This window comes from Staurois parvus, unplaced genomic scaffold (assembly GCF_062004578.1).
Source record: "Staurois parvus isolate SC_StPar_1 unplaced genomic scaffold, SC_StPar_1.0 ptg000142l, whole genome shotgun sequence".
Classification (NCBI taxonomy): Eukaryota; Metazoa; Chordata; class Amphibia; order Anura; family Ranidae; genus Staurois; species Staurois parvus.
In genome coordinates this window covers 2,045,268-2,061,254 of record NW_028317938.1, presented here as the reverse complement: position 1 = coordinate 2,061,254, position 15,987 = coordinate 2,045,268, and the positions used below count along the sequence as shown (strand labels likewise).

The following is a 15,987-nucleotide window of genomic DNA, read 5'->3' as shown; positions in this document are numbered from 1 at the left end:
AACCCTGCTGGGTAACTTATGTGCCTCCTCCACCAAAAATGCTTTACTAAATCCCAAACTGTACACGTTTTGCACAAATTGGACATAGGAAGTCCATATCTGGAGGAATTTGTCAAGTTTACTTACAGCTGCAAGAAAAAGTATGTGAACCCCTTGGGATTACGTGGAGTTTTGCATGAATTGGGCATAAAATGTGCTCTGAATGTCATCTAAGTCACAACAATAGAAGAACACAGTCTGCTGAACATAATACTACACAAACATTAGATGTTGCCATGGTTTAATTGCACATAACATGTAAACATTCACAGTTCAGGGAGGAAAAAGTATGTGAACCTTTGGACTTAATAACTGGTTGACCCTCATTTGGCAGCAATAACCTCAACCAAACGTTTCCTGTAGTTGCAAATCAGACCTGCACAACGATCTGGAGTAATTTTGGACCACTCCTCTTCACAAAACTGTTTCAGTGTAGCAATATTCTTGGGGTGTCTGGTGTGAATCGCTCTCTTAAGGTCATGCCACAGCATTTCAATCGGGGTGAGGTCAGGACTCTGACTGGGCCACTCCAGAAGGCGTATTCTGTGCTTTTGCAGCCATTGTTTTGTTGAATTACTTGTATGCTTTGGGTCATTGTCCTGTTGCATCCCCCATCCTCTGCGGAGCTTCAGTTGGTGGACAGATGGTCGTACGTTTTCCTGCAAAATGTCTTGATAAACTCTGGAATTCATTTTCCCATCAATGACAACAATCCGTCCAGGCCCTGAGGCAGCAAAGCAGCCCCAAACCATGTTGCTCCCTCCGCCATGTTTTACAGTGGGGATGAGGTTTTGATGTTGGTGTGCTGTGCCTTTTTTTCTCCACACATAGTGTTGTGTGTTCTTCCCAAACAACTCAATCTTGGTTTCATTTGTCCACAGTATATTTTGCCAGTAGTGCTGTGGAACATCCAGGTGCTCTTTTGCAAGCTTCAAACATGCTGCAATATTCTTTTTGGACAGCAATGGCTTCCTCCGTGGTGTCCTCCCATGTACTCCATTCTTGTTTAATGTTTTTTATTGTAGATGTGTCAACAAAAATGTTAGCATGTGCCAGAGATTTCTGTAGGTGTTTAGCTGACACTCTGGGATTCTTCTTTACCTCATGCAGCATTCTGCTCTGTGCTCTTGCAGTCATTTTTACAGGACGACCACGCCTAGGGAGAGTAGCAACAGTGCTAAACTTTCTCCATTTGTAGACAGTCTGTCTTACCGTGGACACATGAACATCAAGGCTTTTGGAGATACTTTTGTAACCCTTTCCAGCTTCATGCAAGTCAACAATTCTTGATCGTAGGTCTTCTGAGAGCTCTTTTCTGCGAGGCATGGTTCACATCAGACAGTGCTTCTTGAAACCAGTAAACCCAAAACAGGTGTGTGTTTTTTAAGGGCAGGACAGCTGTCAGCAACACATCCAATATCATCACACTGATTGGAGTCAAGGTTGGCTCACTCCTGGCTCCAATTAGCTCTGGGAGAAGTCATTAAGTTAGGGCCTCACATACTTTTTCCTCCCTGCACTGTGAATGTTTACATGTTATGTGCAAATAAACCATGACAATATCTAATGTTTGTGTAGTATTATGTTCAGCAGACTGTGTTCTTCTATTGTTGTGACTTAGATGACATTCAGAGCACATTTTATGCCCAATTCATGCAAAACGCCACGTAATCCCAAGGGGTTCACATACTTTTTCTTGCAACTGTAGCTGGTAATTTTTTTAATTGGAGTCTATTACTCACTTATTCAATTCACCTAGCATATTAGATTAGTGATAAAAAGTGGTATAAAGGTCACCTTTTGGGGTGAACTGAGAATCCCAATTTTGAAGTAGCTTTTTTTTCTGATCAATTACACTAAAAAACTGGCAAACAGCTCACCCACAAACTTTTTTGCCTGGTTTCACCCACAAAGCAAGCTATTTTGTGGAGATATTAATTGGAGAAGCTGCAGATTTCTTTGAGTTTTGAAAGGGACTAAAGACACTAGCCGGAGAAGTACACTAGTGAGCTGGTTAATTGCAGACAGTGGGGATTTCAAACTGCACTTCATGCAATACATCTGGCAAATCAAAATGAACTAATATTCCTCAACAACACAAATTCTGACTTTTCAAAATCTGCTGTGCTGTGCGTAACTGAACCCTGATTTTCTGATTGCATCCTGTACTACATGATGCATCTATTGAACTTCCAGCTCTACTGTGTGGACCACATAAAGGAGCTGTTATGAAAAGTGAAGGGAAGTGGCATAAACAACGGACCTTTCTAGACTCCTTCCTCATCAGCCTCAGTAATTTTAACAGAGCAAATCCAAACCACTGGGCCCTTTGTGACATCCAGGCCCCCTAGCAGTGTATTGGCTGTCCCCTCCTGGTGGTAGCCCTGCCTTTCACCATAATCAAGAGTTCTGTGTCAATCCCAGAGACCTGCAGACTTCTGGGATCCATCATTCCCTAGGACTTGAAGTGGACACCCAACATCAACACAATCCTCTGAAAACCCAGCAAAGGATGCACTTCTACCAAGCTATGATGATGTCCACATGTGATGCTGAGCCTCCATAATTGAAAGAAATGATATCCAATGAATTAAAGGGGCAGGCCAGGGACAGTACTGTGCAGCAAAGAGTTCGATGATGCTTGATGTCCTTCAGCCAGGAAATTATGTGGGCTCTATCTGACTTGCTGCAGATTCTAACATGCACTGTAAGAAAGTCACAGTGTGCAGTGAAAACAGTGTAAGCAGTTTCAGTACAGGAAAAGAGAATGTACAACTGTGCATTATGGAAGGTAAGACTGGGTTCAGCCAAATTTCTATATTTTTTATTATGTTTGCGTTTAACAGAAAGATTGTGTGTGTGTAGCACCCTTCTAGTTTAGCTAGGGGAGCCAGCACCCCTGGAATTTCCCCCTGTTCTGAGGCTTTGAGGCTCTGAGGAGTGGTTGGCTGCACTTTTGAGGGGCCTCTGCCAATCCCCAACAGGAGGCTTGGCAAGGGGCAGGACTCCCTTAAAAAAGTGTTGGAGCCTGCTCAGTAGCAGGAGAGTCGGTTGGAAGAAGGAGAGAGGAAGATATGAGGCTGAGGTGGAAAGCTGCCAGGAGGTCTGGTTGTATGGGACCTGCCTGTGAGCATGGAGCTGGAAAGGAGGAAAACTCAAGACTCCTTGGCCCCCAAGAGAGGACCACCTGTATCGCAGGAAAGGAGCAGTCCAGCTGATAGGCCTGGTAGCAGCAGTCATTCCGCAAGGATACAGGAGAGAATATGAGTAAGTATACCTGCAACCCCTGGGCAGATATGGGAAGGAGCACTTTGGTGGGAAACCAGATTAGCCCTCTGCTAGTGACTGTTACCCATTTAAAGAAACAGTCTCTAGATTGCTGGGTGAAGAGGAGTTCATCTAAGATCTGGGGTAGTACAACTGGAGCTGCTGACTAGCACTCCAACAGAGAACGCATCAGAGAAGAGAAGCTGTGAAGAGTTCAGAAAGTTGTCCTCACATTTCAGTTCCCTTGGGCATCCTATTTATCCCTCTACCCTATCCCAGTTTAATCCCCTCAATAAAATAACCAAACCAACGCTCAAGGCCTGATTTCTGTCTGTGAATGAAAGCTATGTGGGGATTGCTAATTGACTGGCTGTGCAAGGGGACCCAAATTCAACAGGAACCCCTAAGGGGGTAGTGTTACATATAAACATACACATATACAGTATATATAAATATATGCAATGAGCACTGTAAGGAATGGAGAGGAAAATACTCATTATTTATATGTAATTAAAAGCAATATATTTTCACTGATAAAATGGAGCACAGTATAATATACCATGGCATTTGTATATGCATCAAGAGAATTAGAACAAATCAAAATCATTTCCCCTAAAATCTGAACCACAAGTTCTAATTCATCCAGCACTGACATCCTTGTAATCTACTACATTATACGCAATATTATTTATACATGAACAACAAATGTTTTTGCTGTTTCTCTGTGCTGTCAACATTGTAGTCTTGGTGAGGAATTTTCAGCAGCCACCCTGAAAAATGGAAATATGTACGTATATTCTAAATACATTGTTACCAAAACACATTCAGCTGCCAGACAAAAGGCCCAGAAAATAAAAACCAGTTCCGCCCACTGCAAATTCTCTGGTCGTGTACAGCTGCCTTATGCTGACAGTACGGAAATACATAATTCACAGTCTAATTACAGGACGCTTCACTGCTTTTTCCTATCGCTCAGAATAAAAAAAAGAAAAAAAAAAGCATTTCAAATCCCCTGTTAATGGAAATTCAGATACTCTGTTCACAGGCAATTGAGCCAAAGGTTTGAATTTTGTAGGCATAGAAGATTTGTTTTATTTGTAAAATAAAATAAATATTCTACCTTTATATATGAGTATATAATACTTATGGAATTAAAATTGCCTAATCCTCTATTTCACTACTGCAGTAAGCAACAAATACCAATACACATTAAGGGGTATATGGTAAAAAGAAATCACTCTGCGAATGTCTGTGCATTCACACAGCCATCGCAAATAATTCCCATAATGTTTCTAATATCTTTATTTTCTATGATCATCAGCTCCATCTAATGCCCATAATATAGTATTTTTCAGCAGAATACCACATTATGGCCACTAGACTGAGCAGACGACCAAAGATAATAAATATAGTAGAAACATTACAGGGATTATTTGCGATACCAGTGCAAATGCACATACATTTGCAAAGCAGAGTTTTTAGAGTACAAAATTTGCATGTTTATATGCATTATGTATATTATTAGGTGTGTTAATCTTAAAGTGGTAATCCAGTTTTGTAAAGAAAAAAAAAGCAACCCTCTCCAGTTCAGATATATACATTGAAGGATTTAGAGCAAACTTCACTGAAGTTTTACCTGCTGCTCTGTTGTGAAGTGTACGTGTATCCTATTTATATTTCCTGAGTACTAAAGTAAAGTAAAAAGGTCTACCTGTTATAATCATAGGAATAATTACAGTGTTGCAATAGAAGAACAGGTTCTGCAAGTTCAGTGAGCCAATCAGATGAACAGGCAGTGAGATTTTTGGAGTTTTTCTGTTCTTGTACTGATTGCCCCCTAAAATGTAATTTTCTACCGTGGTTGTCAAGGTTACAAAGAAATGTTTTAATTATTTAGCGGTTTGGGAAAATTGGATGGCTACAGATTGGAATAGAAAGGCAATATTTAATAACATAAAATTACAAAGCGTGTTGTATGACAATTACAGTATACAGTATAAGCCAATCATTAATAAAAATACATTTCCTTTAATGTTAATTTGAATAGATATATTTGAGATCCCTAGCATAATTGTGTGTTAAATGTCATAAATTTGTAGATACCATGAACATAAGAAAAGTATTAAATTAAAGATAAAGGTTAAACCTACTCTAAATCAATTACTCATTATGAGGTGAATTTTGGTGAGTGTAATCAACTAGTAGTAATTACAAGTTGCCCTATATGGGAGGTGAGGAAGTTTTGCTTAGCTTTATGTCAAACAGTATTGTCACTGTGTCCCAATTTGGAAACTTGAAGAAACCTCTTGATTACCTTCTCTATCTCCTCATCCTCCAACGCCTACCCCTCCAAATGTCACACTGCTACCAGCCATAACCTCCGCAACCTTAACCCTGCCCCCCTCCACTCTGCAGCTGATCAACTCCATGACAGCATCCTCCCCCTGTCCTGCCCCGACTTGGCTATGACTGCCTACAACAACGCGCTGTCAACAGCCCTTGACTCACTAGCGCCTTTAACCACATGAAACATCAGACCCCGACTGCTCCAGCCCTTGCAGACTGATCACACCAAAACCCTTAAACGACACAGTCGTGCCCTGGAGCGACTATGGCGCAAAACCAAAGCCAAACAAGCCTACTTCCTGACCCTCATCAAGGCCCTCTCCTCCAATCCTCGCCGACTCTTCTCCACCTTCAACTCTCTACTCTCGCCACCCCCACCTCCACCCAGCACCTCACTCACCGCTCTTGAGATTGCCAATCACTTCGAAAAGAAGATTGACACGATTCGCAAGGACATCGCCGCAACTCACACGCCCTCTCAACCCGTCCCCTCTCACACAGCTACCTCCTCATCCCCCCTCTCCCTCCACATAACCCGCAGGGACTTCATTGCTGCTCAAACTCCCTCCTACCCCGTTCCCCCTCACTCAGCTACCCCCTCATCACCCCTCTCCCACGGCCCCACCACTGCTCTGACCTCCACTTCAACCCCACCCTACATTCCTCATACTGAAGCCCCCCCAACACTCCACACCTTTGACCTTACTACCATCGAGGAAGTCTCCAAGATCCTCTCTGATGCCTGCCTCACCACCTGCCCCCTCGACCCTATCCCCTCACAACTCCTACGACCTCCCTCCCCCTCCATCCTACGCTCCCTCACCCACATCTTTAATCTCTCCCTCTCGTCCGGCACTTTCCACTCCCCTCTGAAACATGCACACATCACCCCCATACTTAAAAAGCCCTCCCTGGACCCCAATGACCTGAACAACCTCAGACCCATCTCCCTGCTCCCATTTACATCCAAACTCCTCGAGCGCCTAGTCTACATCCGCCTAAGCTCTCACCTCAACGACAACAACCTCCTTGATCCCCTACAGTCCGGCTTCCATCCCCTGCACTCCACCAAAACTGCCTTACTTAAACTCTCCAACGACCTGCTAACCGCCAAAGCTAATGGCCACTATTCAGTGCTCCTACTCCTTGACCTCTCTGTGGCCTTCGACACAGTCGACCACCCCCTCCTCCTCAAAAAACTACACTCCCTCGGCCTCAGAGATTCTGCTCTCTCCTGGCTCTCATCCTACCTGTCACAACGCTCTTTCAGCGTTACCTATAATGCTACCACCTCCCCCTCACTCCCCCTCTCTGTTGGGGTCCCTCAAGGCTCCGTCCTCGGGCCCCTTCTCTTCTCCATCTACACATCCTCCCTTGGCCAACTCATACACTCTCACGGCTTCAACTACCACCTCTATGCCGACGACACACACAAATCTATCTCTCAACCCCCCACCTCACCCCCTCAGTCTCCGCCCGAATCACACACCTACTGAGCAACATATCAGACTCCACTTCCTTAGACTGAACCTCTTCAAAACCAAGTTTCTTGTCTTCCCCCCAGCCTGGACACCACCCCCCATTGACTTCTCCATCACATCCAACAACGCCACCATCAAACCCGCCCTGCATGCCAGAGTACTTGGTGTCATTCTGGACTCCAGCCTATCCTTCAAGCCCCAAGTCCAATCTTTCACAAGCTCGTGCAGACTCCACCTCCGCAACATCGCCAAAATACGCACGTTCCTCACCTCAGAAAGCACTAAACAGCTAATCCACTCCCTCATCATATCACGACTCGATTGCTGCAACTCCCTCCTTACTGGCCTGCCTCGCCGCTGGCTATCCCCGCTTCAGTCGATCCTGAATACGGCTGCCAGACTCATTCACCTTTCCAACATCTCCATTTCCGCCACCCCCCTCTGCCAATCCCTCCACTGGCTTCTGATTGCGCAACGGATCAAATTCAAAATCCTAACACTGACGTACAAAGCCGTCCACCATACTGCCCCGAACTACATCACTGACCTAATATCCAAGTACCACCCAGCATGCACACTCCGCTCCTCACAAGACCTCCTTCTCTCTAGTTCCCTGGTCTCCTCCTCCCATGCCCACCTCCAGGACTTCTCCATGGTGTCACCCATCCTCTGGAACTCCCTGCCCCAACCCATCAGATTATCACCTACTCTCCTCTCCTTTAGGCGCACCCTGAAAACCCACCTCTTCAGGGAAGCCTACCCCACCCCCTGCTAACTTGCCAACCTCCTCCACTCTTCCTAGCACCCCATCCCCCACAGCTATCTCCTCCTGTGCCACCATCCCCTCCCTCCTAGATTGTAAGCTCGAAAGAGCAGGGCCCTCGATCCCCTCATGTTTTGCATTGTATTGTATTGTTATTGTTCTGTCACATGTTCTGTCCCCCTTTGTAATGTACAGCGCTAAGTGAACTATTGGCGCTTTATAAATACTGTATAATAATAATAATAATAATAATAAAACTTACGTTTTTGCTGAGGTCGAGCTTTAGTTAAAGTGAATATAAAGTCAAAACTTTTTTAAAATCTTGAATACAATATTGGAAGGGTTAGAACCTCTTTCAGGTTGTAATTTCTGTCTGTGTCTTTATTGGGGGTCTTTCTACTCACTGTTGGACCTACTGTCCATTGTGCATTGTCAATGGGACAGAAAGGGATGAAAAATCTATAATGCTTTAATTGGTCATGGGAAATCTACCAAAGGCGAAACCTATTCTAATGACAACTGTCTAAGTGGGGATACCCCTCACTTTGGGGAGATTGCCTTTTATTTCTTAGTTCTGGTTTTACAAACATTTTAAAGATCTTTTTTTTCAGAGTGAACCAAAGCATATATTGCCCTGACACATTTCCTAGAATCCAGCCCCTAATCAAAACTATCTCTTCGAAAACCTGGGAACCAAACCACTGACAGCACTTGCCAAAAACATCAAAAGCAAGACCTTAAGGCAAGGTTTGTAAAGGAACTTGAATAGAACACATGGGTCTACAGCTTTAAACACCAGCACCCAATACAGAACCCAATTAATTATCTTTTGGTACAATTGCTACTTTTCTTACTCGATACAGGGAATCCTCTGATAATTCTTTCCAGTGAAGACGTCACTTCTGAAGCACATTGTAGGTTGCATAAGGAAAGACACACTGCTGGATAGCCCAATATATCTCTCTAACAGTGTGTTGGTATTTCATAGCCAGAATACCCAAGTACCAACACAACCAAGGTGCACAAGATAGCTTAGATAGAATATGTTAAATACTAAAATTAGTCAAAGTAAACATATCTTTAATCCCTCAGAATATGTAAAGGTTCCAGCAGAAAGTCTTTAAAGTGGAGATACAGATATTACACTTATATAAATTATATCCCATTCAGGGGTGCCTACAAGACATCCAGGCGCAAATCATTTTCTTTCTTCAACAGCAGGATGGCATGCAACACAAGTTTACTGGTAAATTTATGGCAACTCTGGACCAGTAAGGAAGGAAATAGTTTTTTGTGTAAATACAGAAAGAAGTAGGGATTGTACCTTGGAGAAGGTAAACCTGTGATAATAGCAGCATGTGTGGACCTCAACTGTTGCATCTCTGGTTGTGATAAAAAGATCTTGCTAACACTCAGCCCTAATCCAGCCTGATTGAAGGCAACAAAAAACTTTTCTTTCTGATATTACACATTATTACTTAAGCACCAAGGAAGGGGGAGTTCAGTTCTCCAGAAACACAATGGCTGTATCTGAAATTCCCATTCAGATAAACAATTCAAATGTACTGTATCTCCAGGTGAGATGACTGTTTTTCACTAGGCACTTTTAACCACATATCCAGGATAGTACACAAGTTTAGACCTAGGATTTGTTACAGACGGCACGGAGGGATCGTATTTCTTGAAATCTTGCCCATCCAACCTCATTGCCTATAGTAAATCTATGAACTTTATTATACCCTGTTCATTGTAACTTGGTGTTGATAGCATTATGAGCTTGCTTTTGCTTGCTGGTACTTTTATCTACTTTATTTAGTAATGAACCTCTGTCAGAATTTTTTGATTGTTGGTAAGTACAGGAACCAATTTCCTCACATGGAGACAGAAACTTTCTCTGCTATCCAAAACTTAAAGTGGATCTGAACTCAAAAAAAAGGAATATTTGCTTTCTTACAGGAAACTAGAAATTTTATTTGTGCCTAGGCAGTATGCTGAATAATCTACCTACAGTGCTTCTTGCTGGACAGAAAACCATACTGTTTGTATTCTTCCACCTCTGACATGAGAAAGCCTAGACCTTTTCTTCTACCAAGATTCTTCTCTGTATCTCACAGGAACACAATACAGACCAAGACATGGCACGTCAATTATGGGGAAAAGATCAGCTAATGGGAGAATATAAGCAATATTGTTGACTAGTCCTTTTTTCTATGCTTGCACAACAGTTCAAATTTGTGCATCAACTATGTCTACCTTTTCTTGTGTATCGTTTCCTTGTCTAGAGTCTGTTTCCATGACACTACTTAAAGAAGTAAATTGGAGTTATTCTTGCTCCACAGGCTATTGTTTATTTATCTCTTGTATTTCAGTTCTATGATATTTTTCTCTTTTACACAAGTCTAGTTCATGTATTAATATAATTACAGTATATTTCATTAGTTCTGTACCACATCCTAAAATTCAACAAGCCAGTTATGCTGTATCACCAGTTCTCTCTCTGATCATTCTATCTGCTGGATAACCATGCACAGTGGCTAAATGGTTAACACTTCTACATGGCAGTACTAGGGTTGTTGGTTTGAATCCCAACTATGGCACCACCTGCCTGGTGTTTGCATGTTCTCCCTGTGCCTGCATGGGTTTCCTCCGGGTACTCCAGTTTTCTCCTACAAAGTCCAAAAGACATGCTGGTAGGTTAATTGGATCCTGTATAAATTGGCCCTAGTATATGAATGTAAGTTAGGGACCTTAGATTGTACACCCCTTGAAGGTTAGGGACTGATGTGAATGTACAATATATATGTAAAGCGCTGCGTAAATTGATGGCGCTATATAAGTAACTAAAATAAATAATAAATAAATAACCATGGGGTGGTTGCCCAGACCTCCTTTTGTCTTATGGAAGCTAGAATGGATTTGCGGGGTTTTTTCTTTCTTTTTTTTAGAAATTCCAACACTACTGCTTTTCCAGTCAAGGAAGCTTTTAAAGTGGTAATAAATTAGTAAAGAAAAATGTTATATATTGCAGCTCACAGCTTTTTATTAAGTGTGCAATGTACTTGGTTGTGGTGGGGGTGATACAGCATTTAGGGGGTTAAAACAGGTGCTGAGGAGGCGACATAACGCTTTCTCACCACCTGTAAAATGCCTCTGAAAAGCAACCCATGTGTGGTAGTCTTTTTCAATCAGAGAGCAGGGGGAGGGATATATGAAATTGTTAAAGTGGTGTGTTTGTGTGTGTGTGTGTGTGTGTCTGTGTGTGTGTGTGTGGGGGGGGGGGGTTAGCCAGTGGACCAATTCTGAAGCCTCTACTGTGTGTGTCCTCCAATTTGCTGTCTGCTGCACACCTTCCACCATACTTCCAGCACGGCTATGTGTGTGTCTGTGTATCCACATTTGGGGTGGAGTATGGGTCAGGCTGCCAGTACAGACACAGCAGAGACTGGCTGGATCACAAGGAGGCAGCAAAAAAAATGGGCCTCTTCAGCACCCTGCACTGTTCACTCAAAATCCTGTCTCTCGGTATCTCAGTGATAGGATTTGTGTGCACCTGCTCCTTGCCACAGACTTCTGGAAGGAAGAGTGAGGGACGGCACCTTTTCTATACTCTCTGTGATAGGTAGTGCCACCTCTAATCAGAAAAAAACGGTGCAGCGCTATAATATTACACAGTGTAAACTGGAAATTTTTTTTAATAATACTCAATAAATATTAATAGATCATTAATAAATAGTTATAATAAATATAAGTAAATGAAGCGCTATGATGGGCGCAAAAAGTATGTGAAACTGTGAAAAGTCTTAAAACGAAAAAGTGTACATGAAATAGTGAAGGCTTGACACAATCAGGTCAGAATACAGTGCTCCAAACAAGTCCTAATGCACAAGTGATATTCAATAAATCCGTGTGGCTTTATCCGTGCAGAAGATTGTAAGAAATGCGCACTCACCAGATGCGCATCATTAAAGCACAATATGTTAAACAAGAATCTGCAGGAAGCCCCCTTTAAATGGATCTGACAGACAGCATGAAACCTGGATCCCTCCTCTGGACACAAGCCTTCTCTGCAACCATGCTTCCACTGGGGTCCTGGAAATCATTAGCTCAAACCATGGGACACAGATGTCAATACTTGCCTGCCGTTTGTCAATATACTGTAAGCATGAACTTCAGCTCTTTCACCCCTTATCTTGTCATCAACTCTATGGGGTCACCAACAGGGCTCAACCCAAAAGGCTCCAGCTATATTGGCATATCCTGAACTGGACTCACACTGCGACTACTAGCAGCTACTAAATGAAACCTTCCTTCTTCCTACAAGAGCAACTGTCCTGCTTCACATTTCATAAAGCAAGGCTGAACTAACTACGTAAATGGCAAACGGTGATGACTAAGGTTCTCCTCTGCTCAGCTCACAGACATTCCATTAGGAACAACAATCGCTGCACCACATTCTGCGTATCCAGCCACCTCTATACCCCATATGGTGGTTAGTGCCCCCTCTATACCCCCTATGATGGGTAGTGCCCTCGCTATACCCCCTATGATGGATAGTGCCTCCGCTATACCCCCCTATGATGGGCAGTGCCCCCTCTATACCCTCCTTTAATGGGTAGTTCCTCCTCCCCTCCATACCACACTGTGATGTGTGTTGCCCCCTCATTGAACTGACCTAAGCCACCTTGCCGGACACAGTGAGCAGCACATGGCTGTAGTACCTGGTCTGTCTGTCCCTGCTCAATCCCCACTCAGTCCTGCCGCCCAACTCAGTACTTCTACGGTTCCACCTGGCAGCTGAGTTTGTCCACCTGCTCCCACAGAATTGGGTTCTCGCACTACAGGTAAGTGACAGACAAGGAGAGGGACCTCACCTGGAGCAGTATGTTCTCCAGCTGCTTCTCCACCCCATGACTAAACTCCTCCATCTCAGTTTGCAACCCCTGCACGATCCCCTGTAGTGAACTTTCCCTCTCCTCCTACAGTACACTAGTGCAGTCTCCGGGCTCCATGCTGTCAGGCCATGATAAGCAGCAAGGTTACATCCACTGGGGATGAGGTGGTGACAGGAGAGGAATATGATAGTGTCATCATCGACACCAGCCCAGGGCACTATGAGCGGCTCCTCTGGACTAATTTCTGCACCCCTCTAAATTTTGCACCTGGGGCAACTGCCCCATATGCCCCCCCAAGCTATGCCACTGCGACTTAGGACAGGGGCATTGTCAGTCTAGGGAGATGGTAGTGTTAGAATATACTAGCAGATTTAACCTGGCCATACTGTAGATGGATCAACATTTGGCCAGTTCATCAAGGACTAGCCGAATTTCTATCAGTGTGGCCATTGCTATTCAACAGAAGTCAATTATTCACCTCGTTTGTATGGATTAAAAAATCTGTTCATATTTTTTTGTTCAGCCCTCAGTTGAAAAAAAAGACCTATTCATCTATGAACAACTTAAGTTGGACTTGACTAACAAATTAAAGCCAAACTCGAGCTCACACTTTTGAACATTTTTTAATGGAGAGGTGCTGTGATACTTATATGAAATAGTTTTATATAAATGTATAATATTTTAATAATACAATATTCTATTATTCTAATAATAATACAATCTGCCCTATTTGCCACTTTGTTTCAAAAGTAATTTATTCCAAGGCAATGTGCATCATTTAAATTGTTACACAACAGTAAAATCAGTCTTTGTATGCAGTAAAGCATGCTTGTTATACTCACTGTGGAACCTAAGGGGTTAATCCTCCGCATTGTGTAAAAAGGCTGTTTGATTCTGTCTTCTCTGATCCTCCCCTTCTTTCACAGTTCCCAATCCATCTGCTGATAGCACAGAGCCCTAGGAGGCACTCTGCACTTGCTTTGGTGTGTATTGCTATAGAGGTTTTTCGGTGCGTGTGATCAGCACAAGGCAAATCAGCACTGTCCAGACAGAGGGTCAGGCGTCATCAGCCTCATAGGTCAGTCAGAGGCAGAGGCGGACTGACAACTCATGGGGCCCCCGGGCAATAGGGGATCATGGGGCCCCTGTGTCCTTGCCCAAACTCAAAAAAGCCTATGAAAAAGGTACCAGGGGCATCTCATGGGGCCCCCTACTGACCCCAGGCCCTCAGGCAGTGCCCGAGTTTCCAAATGGTCAGTCCGCCCCTGGTCAGAGGAGAATGAAAACTCTTACAAGCTTTAACCAGTGCTCGGCCAGACACTGATAGAACTCACAAGACTGTTATATAATGCTGATGAGAAAAGGTATTTAGCTGTTTATATTTAATACATTAATTGCATTTCAATGTTCTGTGTTCTGTAACCAGATATAGGGAATGAATGCGGGGTTATGGGTTTAGCAACACTTTAACACCATGCCTTAAAGTATAACTCAATCAAATATATATATATATTAAAAAAGCAAATCAAATGCAAGAATTATGTGAACGTGACAACATATAAATGTGGATAAATTGCAGCCTCCTTATCAAAAGAATATGTGTCTCACAGGAAATCAAAACAGCGTTATTAGATTCCAGGAGGCGCTATAACAATATTATGTATCAAGATTGCAATCCCAAAGTTCTTAGAAAAGTTCATGCAAAGTTCCAAAATAATTTAACCAAATGAATAGCAGTGATCCAATCATGCAGAGAAACTAATGGTGTAAGTGTCACAGCAACGTTTTTTTTTCTTCTGGGACAAGTGTCAAATGGTTTAATGGGGAGGTGGTGTGACATGTAGATGAAATACATTATTTTATATAAATTTATTCAGCACTATTTGTCACTTTATTGCAAAAGTAATTTATCCAAAAGGCAGTGTCTCACAATCAAGAGCATCTGACAGCAAATTATACTATTTCTGGGATGGGATACCACATTCTATTGAATCACAAAATTAAGTTTAAAACAGGGTTTCTCAACTTTTTTACCTTGAAGGAACCCTTGGCAAAATGTTTGAGATCTCAGGGAAGCCTTGAAATAATGTTCACATCTAGCGCTCATGGAATATTGGTTTGATGAACAAGCTATTGATATACCAACAATTAAATGTAGAAATAGCATTAAAGCGGTATTAAACCCAAAACTAAAAATATATTATATTGCAGCTTACCAGTCATTAGATGTGTTGGCTGCATCAGTTTTCTTTTCTTTGGCTTTTTTCCCCTCTGTTTTCACCTAGTGATCTGGCCAGGTAAAGGGAGAGTGCCAAGGGCACATATGTACAGGTTGGCTGTTAGAAAAAAAAAATATAAATGAAGCATTATTAACACATATTCTGAAAACACGTTTACTGATAATCTGTATTTTATCAAATATTTTCAATCATTGGAACTAAAGTTTTCCTGACAACAGAAAGTCTAAACTAGTTACTGTATGTAAAAGAACTATTTTACTAGTAGATATTTTAATTTATCATTTTATTTTTCACTCATTGCACCCATTCTGACAGTTTTGCACAGATTCACAAAGATGTTTGTACCATGGGACTATTTACCCTACTTTTATAGCTATAAGAAACTGTTCTTGTTAAAACTTAGTATCTGTCTTTGTGAATTCCCTTATAGTCTATAGCAGGAATTTCATCTTTGTTCCTATATCCATTATCCTGGACAAATCTTTGACATCCTTAGTCCAGGTGTCATGGTTAGGGGTCTAGTAGTGATAGCAGTAGAGCAGGGGTGCAAAACTGGCGGCCCTCCAGCTGTTGCGAAACTACAAGTACCATCATACCTCTGCCTTTAGGAGTCATGCTTGTAACTGTCAATCTTGCAGTGCCTTATGGGACTTGTAGTTTCTTAATATAAAAACAATATTAGGCTGGTAGGCCCAAAAGATCACAGCATCATATGTTTGTGACATCTGTGTACTCCAGAGGTTGACGCATTTCACTTATGAGCTTCCTCAGGACCCCCAAAAAATGGAGACAGAAAGATCCGATGCCCTAATCTTTCTGTCTCCATATTTTTTTAATTTTTTTTAATTATTACTATTTCCTATATTTTTTCCAGGAAAGTGGAAATACCCTTTAAGTAATAGTGAATTAAGTGTACAGGAAACATGTAGCTTAATAACATCAGATATCTGGAGCAAATG

The 15,987-nt window shown here is 42.4% G+C and overlaps 1 protein-coding gene across 1 annotated transcript in view; it reads right to left on the bottom strand.

Moving 5' to 3' along the window:
* Positions 1 to 15,987, bottom strand: part of IP6K3 (inositol hexakisphosphate kinase 3) — a 236,650-nt gene that overhangs the window by 27,903 nt on the left and 192,760 nt on the right.